Source organism: Prionailurus viverrinus, chromosome D2 (assembly GCF_022837055.1).
Source record: "Prionailurus viverrinus isolate Anna chromosome D2, UM_Priviv_1.0, whole genome shotgun sequence".
Taxonomy (NCBI): Eukaryota; Metazoa; Chordata; class Mammalia; order Carnivora; family Felidae; genus Prionailurus; species Prionailurus viverrinus.
In genome coordinates this window covers 71508875-71521588 of record NC_062571.1, presented here as the reverse complement: position 1 = coordinate 71521588, position 12714 = coordinate 71508875, and the positions used below count along the sequence as shown (strand labels likewise).

At 47.1% G+C, this 12714-nt stretch overlaps 1 protein-coding gene across 7 annotated transcripts in view; it reads left to right on the top strand.

Moving 5' to 3' along the window:
* Positions 1-4940, top strand: part of LOC125147929 (vegetative cell wall protein gp1-like) — a 102739-nt gene extending 97799 nt beyond the window's left edge. The window contains exons 4-8 of one of the 7 annotated variants that reach the window (XM_047825424.1): positions 1050-1375; positions 2512-2619; positions 2959-3418; positions 4122-4247; positions 4439-4940. The gene's annotated coding sequence lies outside the window, so the exon portion shown is untranslated. Of the gene's footprint in view, positions 1-1049; positions 1376-2447; positions 2620-2958; positions 3648-3802; positions 4057-4121 lie in introns of those variants that run through there. The other 6 variants (XM_047825440.1, XM_047825421.1, XM_047825420.1 and 3 more) reach the window with 6 other exon arrangements.
* The last annotated feature ends 7774 nt before the right edge of the window (positions 4941-12714 follow it).

The window sequence follows — 12714 nt, the reverse complement described above, 5'->3', positions numbered from 1 at the left end:
CCCAAATATAATCGTTTTTAATGTGTAATCAGTATAAAAATTACCATTGAGCTATTTTACATTTTTTTGGTCCTATTAAATCTTTGCAGTCTGGTATGCATTTACACTCACAGCCCATCCCGGTTGGGACTAGCCGCATTTTGTGTGTTTGTTAAAAAATTTTTTTCCTTAATGTTTTTATTTATTTTTGAGACAGAGAGAGACAGAGCATGAGCAGGGGAGGGGCAGAGAGAGAGGGAGACACAGAATCCGAAGGAGGCTCTAGGCTCTGAGCCATCAGCACAGAGCCCGAGGCGGGGCTCGAACTCACGGACCACGAGATCATGACCCGAGCCTAAGTCGGACGCTCAACCGACTGAGCCACCCAGGTGCCCTGGGACTAGCCGCATGTTGAATGCTCAGTTCTCTACACTGGACTGCAGAGCCCTCTACAACACAATTCAGTCTCTGTTGGGTCCGTGCCTGTGGGTTTTGTTACGAAAGTGGAAGAGGTCTCTGGGACTAGGAAAGATGATACAGTCATTTCTATTTTTTAAACATCTAGCAGGAATGCATCTAAGGTATTATTCAGAAACGTGTATGAGAGATGGGGTGCCCCGCTGGCTCAGTCGGTAGAGCCTGAGGTTCTTGATCTCAGGGTCATGAGTTCAAGCCCCACGTTGTGCGTAGAGCTTACTTAAAAATAAAATAAAATAAGGAAAACAAGGAAAAAAGAAAAAAGAAGTGTATATAGGAGCGAGGGAAAGTTCATCAGCCTCAGCTGGGCAATTTTGCACACTTGGCCGACAGCTTGAATTCATGTCCCCAATTCTCAAAAGATTGTCTACCGCTGACCTTGTAAGCCATCCAGCCCCCACCCCCCACCTCCATTAATAACACCCAGAGGAGCCCCGAGGGCCTTGCCAGGGAGAGGAGCTGGCAGGGCAGGTCCAGAACAGGATGCCACAATTGGCAGAGGCTTTCTCCTTATCAGGGACTCGCAGTCAGAGAAAGAAAGTCTCCTTGTTCCGGGAGGGTTTCTTTTGTTTGCTTTCTCTTTTTGCTTTTAGCTGAGGGGTGTTCCTGGGAAAGATGAATGCCACTGGAAGCGGAAATTCTTGGCAATAAGAAAAAAAAAAACTGCCCGGTGCAGACGCGTGCCCCACCCAAGCAGCTCCCAGCTTCAGGGGATCCAGCGAGCGTCTGAGTCCCGCTGCCCGGGATCACAGGAGGGCAGGGCCGCAGCACCCCCCAACCCCAGAGGCAGGTGCAGCCCCTTCCTCTCCCCTGGGCCAGGGCTCCATTCACAGCGGCTGCGCCCGCAGCCACTTTTGTTGATTTGAATCAGGGAAGACCAGGCGAGCTGCGCAAGACCTTGGCATCTTGGAATCCGCAAGTGAGGAAGGCTTGAAGCCACACGACCCAGGAGTCTGGGGTGGGGAAGGGCGGGGGGTAGGAGCCTGGCGACCACAGGCCCCAGACAGGGTGGGGGTCCAAAGAGGCAGAGGGCCTTATCCAAGTCTCACAGCTAGCCACACCGGGAGTTGAAAGTCTCTGCCAAGCAGCCCCACCACTCTTCCTTCTAATGCCTGCAGCACCTGCTCGTGGATGTAGAAACTTCTCTGGGGTTTGCTGCTGAAATGTCACTGTGTATTTGCGCGTGCTGGGAGTTGTGGGGGTGTGGGGAGGGAGCCTGGGAGCCACACCCCAGCTCGTCACCCAGGCCGTCTGTGGTGGGGCTCACAGCGGCCAGGGCAGTACCCCATCCCAGGCTGGTCGCGTCATCATTCGGTAGATATTTCTCCTGCCGCTACCGTGCGTCCTGTCAGGCACCGGTCTAGACCCCAGGGGTCCAGCAGGGAATAAAATAGGCACAAACTCCTGCCCTTGCCTTCCCCCTAGTGAAGGGAACAGCTAATAGGCAAATGACAGAGTAGGTTAGAAGGGGATGAGCAGGGAAGGGGGTTAAGGAGAACAGAGAAGGGAGAGGGTTGCCATTTAGACAGGGCGGTTGGGGGAGGCTTCACCGAGAAGGTGATATGTGAGCACAGTCTTCCCAGATAGGGAATGTTAGGCAAATTCTTTATCCTTTGGATAAACTAGAACAATAGTAACGATAATAATAGATTTGGCAGGCTTAATCTGCACCCTTCCAAGCTCTTTATACACCTGAGACTCATTTAATCCCCACAACCGTATGAGACAGGAGCTATCACTTACCTCTCTTTACAGAGTGGCAAAGAGAGGCAGAGAAAAGGGACGTAGGTTTGCCTGAGGTCACACGCTTAATATCGCAGGCCGTCAGGTTGACTCCAGAGCCTGTGCCTTTCTTTGCCAGCCCTAAAAGGGGTGGTCTCCAACAGAGATCTCAGATCCATCCTGGTTTCAACCAGGAAAACCGACAGGAAGCGTTTCCCAGCTAAACGTTGCCCGGGGCTTGCACTTTATCTGGGGGGGGCTTCTCCTAGCGCTTCCATTTCTCGGTCTCCGAAATTGAGTGACTGCACGTGCCAGCATCTGCTGTTTTCAAAGCATCATGCTGGACTTCGTAGACGATACTCAGATGTGGCGCTGGATGTGAACCCGGTCCCAAGAAGCAGATCTTCGCTTTGGGCAGAAAGAAGCAAACCCATTAGAAAGGTAGGCAGGACGAGACATCACCCAAAGGCTGCACAGCCAACGTCCACAGTGGGGAGTCCCTCTGGGGGCAATGGGGGTCTCCGGCAAGGCTTGCCCAGAGGCTTAAAGCAGGGGGTCTTGACTGCCAGGAGGACGTGGGTGGAGAATGAGCAGAAGGGAGGGCCCTGCCCCAGACAGGAGCGGCCCAGATTCAGGCTGGGGCAACGCAAAGGCACATTAGGAGAATGTCTATCAAAATGTCTATCCAAAACAGCCCTATTCTGAAGTCCGCTTCCTAGAGCTGTTAAGATTATTAAGCACACAACTGTTCCCAAATCCTAATTATCTGTTCTGATTTAGGGGGCTAAGAAGCTGGATAATTGACAACAGCAACAAATCCAAAAGTGATTTCCAGCTGGCTTTGGAACGCAGCTGCTCTGACTTGCTAATTACCTTGCTTCCCCCTGGACGCACAACACACATCGCCAAGGCCAGGTGGGAAACTGTCACGGACAGTAGGAAGAATCCCTTTCTGTGGCAGAGCGGAAGAAGAGTCTGGAAGACCAGGCACAACCAGGTGAGTTGTTTTTTTTTTTTTAATGTTCATTTATTTATTTTGAGAGAGAGAGCGCATGCACATGCACGAGCCGGGGAGGGGCAGAGAGAGAGAGAGGGAGAGAGAGAGAATTCCAGGCAGGATCCACTCTGTCCGTGCAAAGCCCAACGTGGGGCTCCATTCCGTGACCGTGGCACCATGAGCTCAGCCGAAATCAAGAGTCTGATGCTGCACCGACGGAGCCACCCTGAGTCACTCAGCCAGGTGAGTTCGTGTGTGACCTCGGGTGCACTTTCTCTTTATCTCAGCTCCCCCAGTCTGTAAATGGAGGATATAATCCCTCCTGCCTCCCTGAGTTGTTTAGGGACCAAGTGAGCTGGCCTAGGTGTAGCAACACTATGAGTGCTGCCCCCAGACCCTGCCGGAGCCTGCTCACTGGATCTGTGCGCCCATCCCCCAGTTTCTGAGTGCTTTGCTTCCAGAGGCTCCCACCTGAGACCTTCTCTGGTGGATGGCCCTGGGGCTGCTGTAGCTGCTGCCTTCCCCCCACCCCCGCCCCCTTGCTGGTTTCTCATGGGAGCGCCTCCGTTGTAAATCACTCACACGTGAATCTTCTTCGAACTCTACTCCTGGTGAATCCAACTGAAGACAGTTTACAACATCATTTCAAAGGTCTGCGAGCCAAATACATACTTGTAAGGAATTACCATGTGAAATAACTTCAGAGCTGACTGTACAAATCTTACATCTCTGAATTATTGGGGTCAGAACAGAACGAGAGGTCAAAGGGGACCTGTCGCTAGTTGTTCCGTAACGTACTCAGCGCGGTCAGCCTCCGTGACCACCACACCCCTGACTTTGTGTTTACCGCCCCATCACCAAATCAACTGGGAGCCTTCATCTTCTTGGGCCTCTGGGGGCCTCCTCTGCTGCTCTGTCAGCTAAGGCTGCACTGTTTTCCACCCAGGGGTCGCCAGCTTATTCCCACTCCACTTCCTGCGTGACCTTTCTCAGGGCTCCAGGAAAAAGCCAAGTCTTGAGCGGAGGACAGCGGCCCAGGCTGGATTCGTTTTTGAGAACTGTATAAAAGAAGGTGCGTGGTTTTGGCAGTTGTCAAGGGGAAGAAATCATGGACCCGGATTGCTGATCAACAAAACTTAAATAGAAACAGACTATTCGTTATGTCACCCGATTTGGTATTTTTATAAGGAACATATACACACATGCTTTCGGAATAGGTGCTCAATATTCAAAGTCTTGTTTTGATCTCTCTCCTATGGCTAGTGAGTTTCCACATATCAGGGACGTCCATGGTAGCCCGGGGACAAGGATGGACCCATCACCATGTTCAGATCCTCAAAGTTTTCATCTGCATTCAGTGAGAACGTTTCAGCCCCTGTTCAACACCAGATGACTTTAGAGACAATAAATAATCAGGCTTACCTTATGAGACCCAACAGCTTTATGTTCTAGTGGCCAAATTCTTGGCACCCTGTCCTGTATGCCTTCATGCCAACGACCAGAGAAATAATACATGTGCTTGTATATTTATGTGTGCACAGCACTTCTTTAAGTCATGTGTATTTAGCCTGCCCCCCTTGACTTTCATAAAACAATATAGGCTTGATCTGGAGCAGGACCCAAGAGCTGAAGGAGGGATGGGTCAGACGTAGTAGAGACTGGAAGGGAAGCCAGAGAGCTGTTTAGTCTACAGGCCCCCCATTCTTCTGGGGCACGAGCTGAATGTATAGACATGTAGGATCAGAACCACCAGCCAGGTGAGCCTTCAGCCCTGAAGAAGTCTAGTTAAGATTGTCCTGTGTCCCAAGAGGAGGGCAGCATATAGGCACAGGGAATCCAGAACCCAGCAGTAGGGACAACTGTCGTAAGGTTGCGGGGGAGAGTGAGTGAATGAGTGTGCAGAGAACAAACCACGGAACCCGGAAGATGATGCCATGAGAGGCTACCCCTTGGGCTCAGTAGAACAAAGCGTGGATGCCGACTTAGGAAATTAGCAGTTGGCATGAGGTGAAGCTTAGAGTTCAGGGCTACAGCTTCTTAAATCCCTCCTGCAGGGGCGCCTGGGTGGCGCAGTCGGTTAAGCGTCCGACTTCAGCCAGGTCACGATCTCGCGGTCCGTGAGTTCGAGCCCCGCGTCAGGCTCCAGGCTGATGGCTCGGAGCCTGGAGCCTGTTTCCAATTCTGTGTCTCCCTCTCTCTCTGCCCCTCCCCCGTTCATGCTCTGTCTCTCTCTGTCCCAAAAATAAATTAAAAACGTTGAAAAAAAAAAATTAAAAAAAAAAAAAAATCCCTCCTGCAGGCCAGGTCAGGACTGAACCTTTCTGAGGGAGTCAGACAGGGACTGGTCAGACCCTATTCAAAGCCAGGTCCTCTGGCTTTTGAATCACTGGTCCCATTAAGTGAAGTCCCAGGGGACCGAATACGAAAACATCCTAGACCTAACCTGCTACCCCTATTAGACTGCCTCAAGGGCCCAGAAGGCATTTGTCATGTGCGTCCTTTCCAGGGGTGCGGAGGATGCAGGAGACATGGGCTGGATGTTTGTGGAACGTGAATTTACTGAGCATGAATCTGGTACAAAACACTCAACAGGAGTGAACTAAGTAAACAGATCGCTTACAGAAAAGTCAAAAAGCCTCTTTTCCCGGTTGAACACATCGAACCCCATGAACACAAATTTCCAAATCTCTAGGTTCTGCTGGAATTTTCTCGTAGCAAATATTGACTGAAGTTGGTGGGCCGCTGGCTGGGTCTTGTCAATATTGTGGTTATCTGGAAACTCTGACAGGCCGTAATGGGAAGATACAATAGTGGGGAGTTGGGAGGCCTGGCTGGCTTCTGGCCCAGTCTCTGTTGGGCCAGCAGGTGTTATTCGATGGCCCTCTTCTACGTAGTGCCCGCCAGTTACCTCCTCAGTAGCATGAGGGCATTGACCTAGAAGACCTCTCAGATCCTTTCTGGCTCTGAAAATGTGTGACTTCATGACATAAATGGGTTAAAATCGTCTGACGTTAATTTGGACGTCAAATCATTTTGATAAATGCGTTCAGGCGTGGGAGGTGGCCTGTGGTGCACTTGCAAAATCCAAACTGGTCTTTTCCCAACCCCAAGTCTACGTGAGGCTTGCGGCCTTGGGAAGCCATTTAGAGTCTCCAGCAAAGCCACTATGATGATGGGTGGCCATCCTTTGGCATAAGCGTTAGAAAAACCATCCCGTGCGATTGGAGTGGAAACCCTGCTTCAAGAAAACACTGTTACCAAAAATGTTAATTCACAAAATAAAGAATGGAGGGCGAAGAGGATTTTTCAGCTTCTAAAGAATCTACTGTAAGTTCACTTAGGTAGGGTGGTGTTTCCCAGCAGGCTGCTCTCCGGCAGAAAGGAAGCTCATCTGTAAGCAGCAGTCGTCTGGGTTCTGGATGCACAAGGAGGTTTAGCAGAGGCAAGTGCTGGGCCAGGAACTAGACCAGCCTCGAGCGGTGATAACAGGCTCTGTCCAGGACTCCCTATGTGGGGCCATCCCTTGGCTGTGTCTGCCGTGTGCGTTTGCATTTGTAACGGGAGGGAAGCCGGTTTTTCCCATCGTAAGAAGAATATAGAGTGTATGGAATGTCCCAAGACTAAAAGTGGGCTCAGTGAGACACTTGAACACCTCATTAAACTTACCTCTTACTTATCCACGATGCTGGTGGGGAAGAGCAGTCTAGATACTCCAAAACCACAGAGAGTCCAAAATTAATTTATATCAGGCACACGCATGATGGCCTCGTATTGTTTCTAGAGTTCTGTCATAGAATCACGTATTTTCAGAAGGAGATTGGTCTGTGCCCTTTAAAAAAAAAATTGTGGTAAAACACACGGATTTACCCTCTTAAGTGTTCAGGGTACATTATAATTTTGTTAACAGTATGGACATTGTTGTACAACAAGACCTCTAGAACTTTCTCATCTTGCAAACTGGAACTCTAGACTCATTGAACAAGAACTCCTCTTTTTGCGCTCTCCCTTCTTCTGGCAACCACATTCTATTTTCTGTTTTTATGAGCTTGGTTACTTTAGATACCTTGTATAAATGGAAACATGCAGTATTTGTCTTTTGGGGACTGGCCCATTACATTAACAAAATATCCTGAAGAGTCATTCCTATTATAGCACATGACAGGATTTCCTCTTTTTTAAGGCTGAATAGTATTGTGTTTCATGTATAGACCATATTTTGTTTATCTGTTGATGGACGTTCAGATTTCCTCTACCTCCTGGATATTGTGAATAAAGGCTTCAGTGAACTTGGGTGTGCAGCTATCTCTTCAACATCCTGTTTTAAATCCTCTTGATTAGGGGGGTGCCTGGGTGGCTCAATTGGTTAAACGTCTGACTTTGGCTCAGGTCATGATCTCACAGTTTGTGAGTTCGAGCCCCGCATCAGGCTCTGTGCTGACTGCTCAGAGCTTGGAGCCTGCTTTGGATTTTCTGTCTTCCTCTCTGCTCGTACTTTGCCTGTATGACTGTCTCTTTCTCTCTCTCTCTCAAAAATAAATAAACATTTAGAAAAAATAAATAAATTCTTTTTGTTAGAGCACCTGGGGGGCTCAGTCAGTTAAGCATCCTACTCTTGGTTTTGGCTCAGGTCTTGATCTCACGGTTTGTGGGTTCGAGCCCCACGTTGGGCTCAGCACTGACAGGATGGAGCTTGCTTGGGATTTTCTCTCTCCTCACTCTCTGTCCTCTCTCTCTGCTTGCTCTCAATCTCTCTCTCAAGATTAATAAACATTTAAAAGAAATAAATCCTTTTGGATAAATACCCAGAAGTGGGGTTGTTGGGTCACATTGTAGTTTTATTTCTAATTTTTTGAGGAACTTCCAGACTGTTTTCCATAGTTGCTACACCAACTTACATTCCCACCAACAGGGCACAAGGCTTCCCTTTTCTGCACATCCTCACCAATGCTGGTTATTATTATTATTATTATTATTATTGATACTAGCCATTCTAATAGGTATGAGGTGGTATCTCAGTGTAGTATTAATTACATTTCCCTGATTAATGATGTTGAGCACCTTTTCATGTGCCTGTTGGCCATCTGTGTGTTCTCTTTGGAAAAATGCCTATTCAGTTTCTCTGTCCATTTTTAAATCATATATATTTATATTTTATTTATATATACATATATACATATATGTGTCCATTTAAAAATTATATATATATATATGTACACACACACACACACACACACACACACACACATATATATATATATTTGCCATTGAGTTGTATGAGTTCTTTCTATATTTTGGATTTTAACCTCTTATTGGATACATGGTTTGCAGACATTTTCTCCCATTCGGTATGTTGCCTTCTCATTTTGTTGATAGTCTCCTCTGCTGTGCAGAAGCTTTTTAGTTGGATGTGGTTCCAATCGCTTATTTTTGTTTTTGTTGCCTTTGCTTTTGGTGTCAAGTCCAAAAAACTCATCACAAGACTGACGTCAAGGAGCTTATTGCCTATGTTTTCTTCCAGGAATTTTATGGTTTCAGGTCTTGTGTTCAAGTTTTGAAAAATCTATTTTGAGTTATTTTGCATAAGACAGTGGTCTAGTTTCGTTCTTTTGCTTGTGGCTGTCTAGTTTTGCCAACACCATTTATTGAAGAGACAGCCCTTTCCCCGTTTCCTTGGCTCCTTTGTTGTAAATTAATTGACCACATAATTGTTTGTTTGTTTCTGGGCTCTCTGTTCTGTTCCATTGATCCATGTGTCTATTTTGATGCCAATACCATACTGTTTTGACTACTACAGGTTTGTAATAGAGTTTGAAAGCCGGAAGCGTGATGTAGCCAGCATTACTCTTCTTTCTCAAGATTGCCTTGGCTGTTGGGGGTCTTTTGTGGTTTCATACAAATTTTAGGTTTACTGATTCTCTTTCTGTGAAAAGCACCATTGGGATTTTGATAGGGGCTGCATTGAATACGTCGATTCCTGTGAGTAGTGTGGACATTTTACCAATATTTATTCCCCCAGTCCATGAGCACAGAGTATCTTTCCACTTCTTTGTGTCTTCAACTTCTTTCCTCAATGTTTTACAGTTGTCAGTGTGCAAGTCTTTTGGCTCCTTGGTTAAATGTATTTCTAGATGTTTTGGATGCAATTGTAAATAAAATTGTTCTCTTAATTTTTCTTTTTGATAGCTCATTATCAGGGTATGACAACACAACTGATTTTTGCGAATTGATTTTGCATCCTGAAACTTCACTGAATTTGTTTATTGGGTTCTAACAGTGTTTGGTGGTGTCTTTAGGGTTTTCTATATATAGTGTCATGTCATCTGCAAATAGAGATAATTTTACTTCTTCCTTTCTAATTTGGATGGCTTTTTTTCCTTGCCTAATTGCTCTGGCCAGGATTTCTACTACTATGTTGAGTTAAAACAGTGAAAGTGGGCATCATTGCCTTGTTCCTGATCTTTGAGGAAAAAGTTCCAGCTTTTGATCATTGAGTGTGATGTTGGCTGTGGGCTTGTCATATATGGCCTTTATTATATTGAGGTACATTCCTTCTATACCTAACTTATTGAGAGCTTTCATCGTAATTTTTTCACGTGCAAAATGGGTCCTTAGCTGGGGAGTGATTCATAGCAAATCTCTTGGCATCATAAAGTTATACAAATTGTGGTTTTCCTTTTGTGGGTAAGGAAACAGAAGATTGAGAACTCTTTAAAAATTTTTTTTAGTGTTTATTTTTGAGAGAGAGAGTGAGACAGAGCATGAGTGAGGGGGGGCCAGAGAGAGGGAGACACAGAATCAGAAGCAGGCTCCAGGCTCTGAGCTGTCAGCACAGAGCCCAATGCAGGGCTCGAACCACAAACTGTGAGAACCTGACCTGAGCCAAAGTCGGACGCCCAACCGTCTGAGCCACCCAGGCGCCCCTAAGGTTGAGATCCCTTAAACATGGAGCTAAAGGTCCTGGTGGAGAGGGGACCACTGAGAAAAAGGGCAAGGAGAGATCCCTGGTGACGGGAATGTGTCTATCAGGGAAGTGATGCCTGATGGTGAATTATTACTGATTCCTGTGCTGTTCTCCAGTTCCATCTAATCCAAACCCTTGGTAAAGTTGTATTGCCATGTCCATGGTCCTGGGCTGGGGAGAGGGGTGGTGGTGAAGGAGGAATGGTAGCGGCTGGTGGGGGACAGAAACAGAAGTGTAGCAGCAAGGGGAGGCCAGGAGCCAGAATGGAAGTAGGGGGGATGGTGAGAATGTGAGCCCCTAGGAGTGCCGGGAAGTCTAGAGACGGTGCTGGGTTTCACCCGGGGGAGGAGGATGCATTTTGTTCAGTTATTTAAGGAAAGGGCAGCTCAGAAAGGATAAAGGGGATGTTGTTCCCACCCCTAAAGCTGACAATAACCCAGTTAGGGGGAGAAGGCATATGTGCGTGTGTGTGTGCACACACATACAAGAAATGCACCTGGTAACTAGGGCAGCAAATGCCAAGTGACCGTTCACTGAGCAGAAAAGTTAGGAAGCACTATGAGAGTTTAGAATTCAGAGGGATTACTTTGGCCGGACTCAGTGGTGGTGCTGGTAAAAATGTTTAACGACCAGCTCCTGGGAAGAAAATTGAAGTTTTATTTGGTCGCATTTGCCGCTTGCCAGGGTGGAAATACCGTAATGCCGCCACGGTCAATTTCAAGTCGCCAAGGTGACTTCACGAGATGTGGAGTTGGGAAGTGACACACAAGGACACACCATGATAGAGTAGCTCCACCGCAAAGGTGAGGCGGGGCAGTTAAGCTCCAGCATAGATTATTGTCCAATGTATTATGATAGTTCAGAATACTGAGTTCTGAGCATTTACTACCTCTGTCTTTAATATAATTTCTTTCATTGTAAGTTTGCAGAATTTTTAACAATGCCCCTGTTCAATAATTGGCTTGCAAAATTCCTGAAAAATTACCAATTGACTCTTGTGAGCTTATATGAGCCAACTCTAGGGCACTACTGGGTTAGGGCAGGCTTTGTGGAGAATGTGGGACTTAAGGTAGGCTTTTCAGGGTGAATAGGAGTTTGATAGGCTTGGCAGAAGGCATTCTAAGCAAGGTAAAAGATGTGGCAAAGATGTGGCTGTGGTATGGTCCCCTCCCTAAGGACAGGGAAAAAAAAAAAGCTCCAAAAAACCCTTAAAAAACCCCTCAAGGAAACCTGGCTATACATGTACGTGACAACATCCCTCATGACTTTGTAACATGAGACCACTTAATCAGACTGCATGTTTGTGTGTTGCTGTACATGGGAGACAAAGAAGCAGAAAATGTATAAAAAACTATGCCACGTGGTGTTCGGGGCTCAGTTCTTCGAGTACGAACCCAACTGAGCAGTGCCAGCACGAACAAAGTTGCTTCCTAGAAAGAAAAGAGGGGCTTGAACTCACAAAACGTGAGACCAAGACTTGAGCCGAAGTGGGATGCTCAAACAACGGAGCCACCCAGGCACCCCTGTTTCTCAATTTTTAAATTGATTAACAAACTGAATTAATGTCTTAGTGAAAGCTGCTGTACCAGAATACCACAGGCTGGAGATGGGTTATAAACAACAGAAATTTATTTCTCCCAGTTCTGAATGGCTGAGAAGTCCAAGATCAAGGAGCTGCCAAATTCAGTGTCTGGCCATATTCCATTTCATAGATGGCTGTCATCTCGCTGGGTCCTCTCATGGTAGAAGGGGAGAGGAGGCTCTAAGGAGTCTCTTTTATAAGGGCACGAATCTCATTCATGAGGGCTTTACTCTTATGACTTAGTCACGTCCCCCAAAGCCCCACCTCCTAATATCATCACACTGAGGATTAGGTTTCAACCTAAGAATGAGGAGACGATGGGGGTGTCACAAACATTCAATCTGTAGCAACTGGTTCTCTATGGCTGTGTAAAAAAAAAAACAACACAAAACTATCCCACAATTAGTGGCTTAAAATAACAAACTCTTATTCTCCTAACTTCTGTGGGTCAGGAATCTGGATGGGATCCTCTGCTCAGGGTCCCTCACAGGCTATAATCGGGTGTTGGCTGGGGCTGCAGCCCTCTCAAGGTTAACTGAGGGGGGGAGGGGGATCTACATTTAAGCTCACTTAAGTGGTAATGGCGGGATCCTCCAATTTCTTTGGGCTGTCGGTCACAGGCCTCCCTCGGTCCCTTGCCATGTGGGCCTCTCTCTGTAGGGCAGTTACAACATGGCGCCTGCTGTCCATCACAGCGAGGGTGTGAGAAAGCAAGAGACGGTGAACAAGACACAAGCTGGAGGCTCAGGAGTGACAGCCCATCACTTTTGCCAGATTCAGTAGACAGTGAGTTGTCACATGTCCAGTCAATAATCAAGGGGAAGGGATTATACAAGGGTGTGGATGTCAGGAGGTGGGAGTCTTTGGGGGCCGTCTCAGAAGCTGTCTGTCGCCTAAAGTTCTGTGACTTCCGGCTTAGCCAGCCTAGTGGTGGACTTGAGTGCTACCATTACATCAAAGGAATTCCATACCCCAGTCCCCCAGAGGTTCTCACTC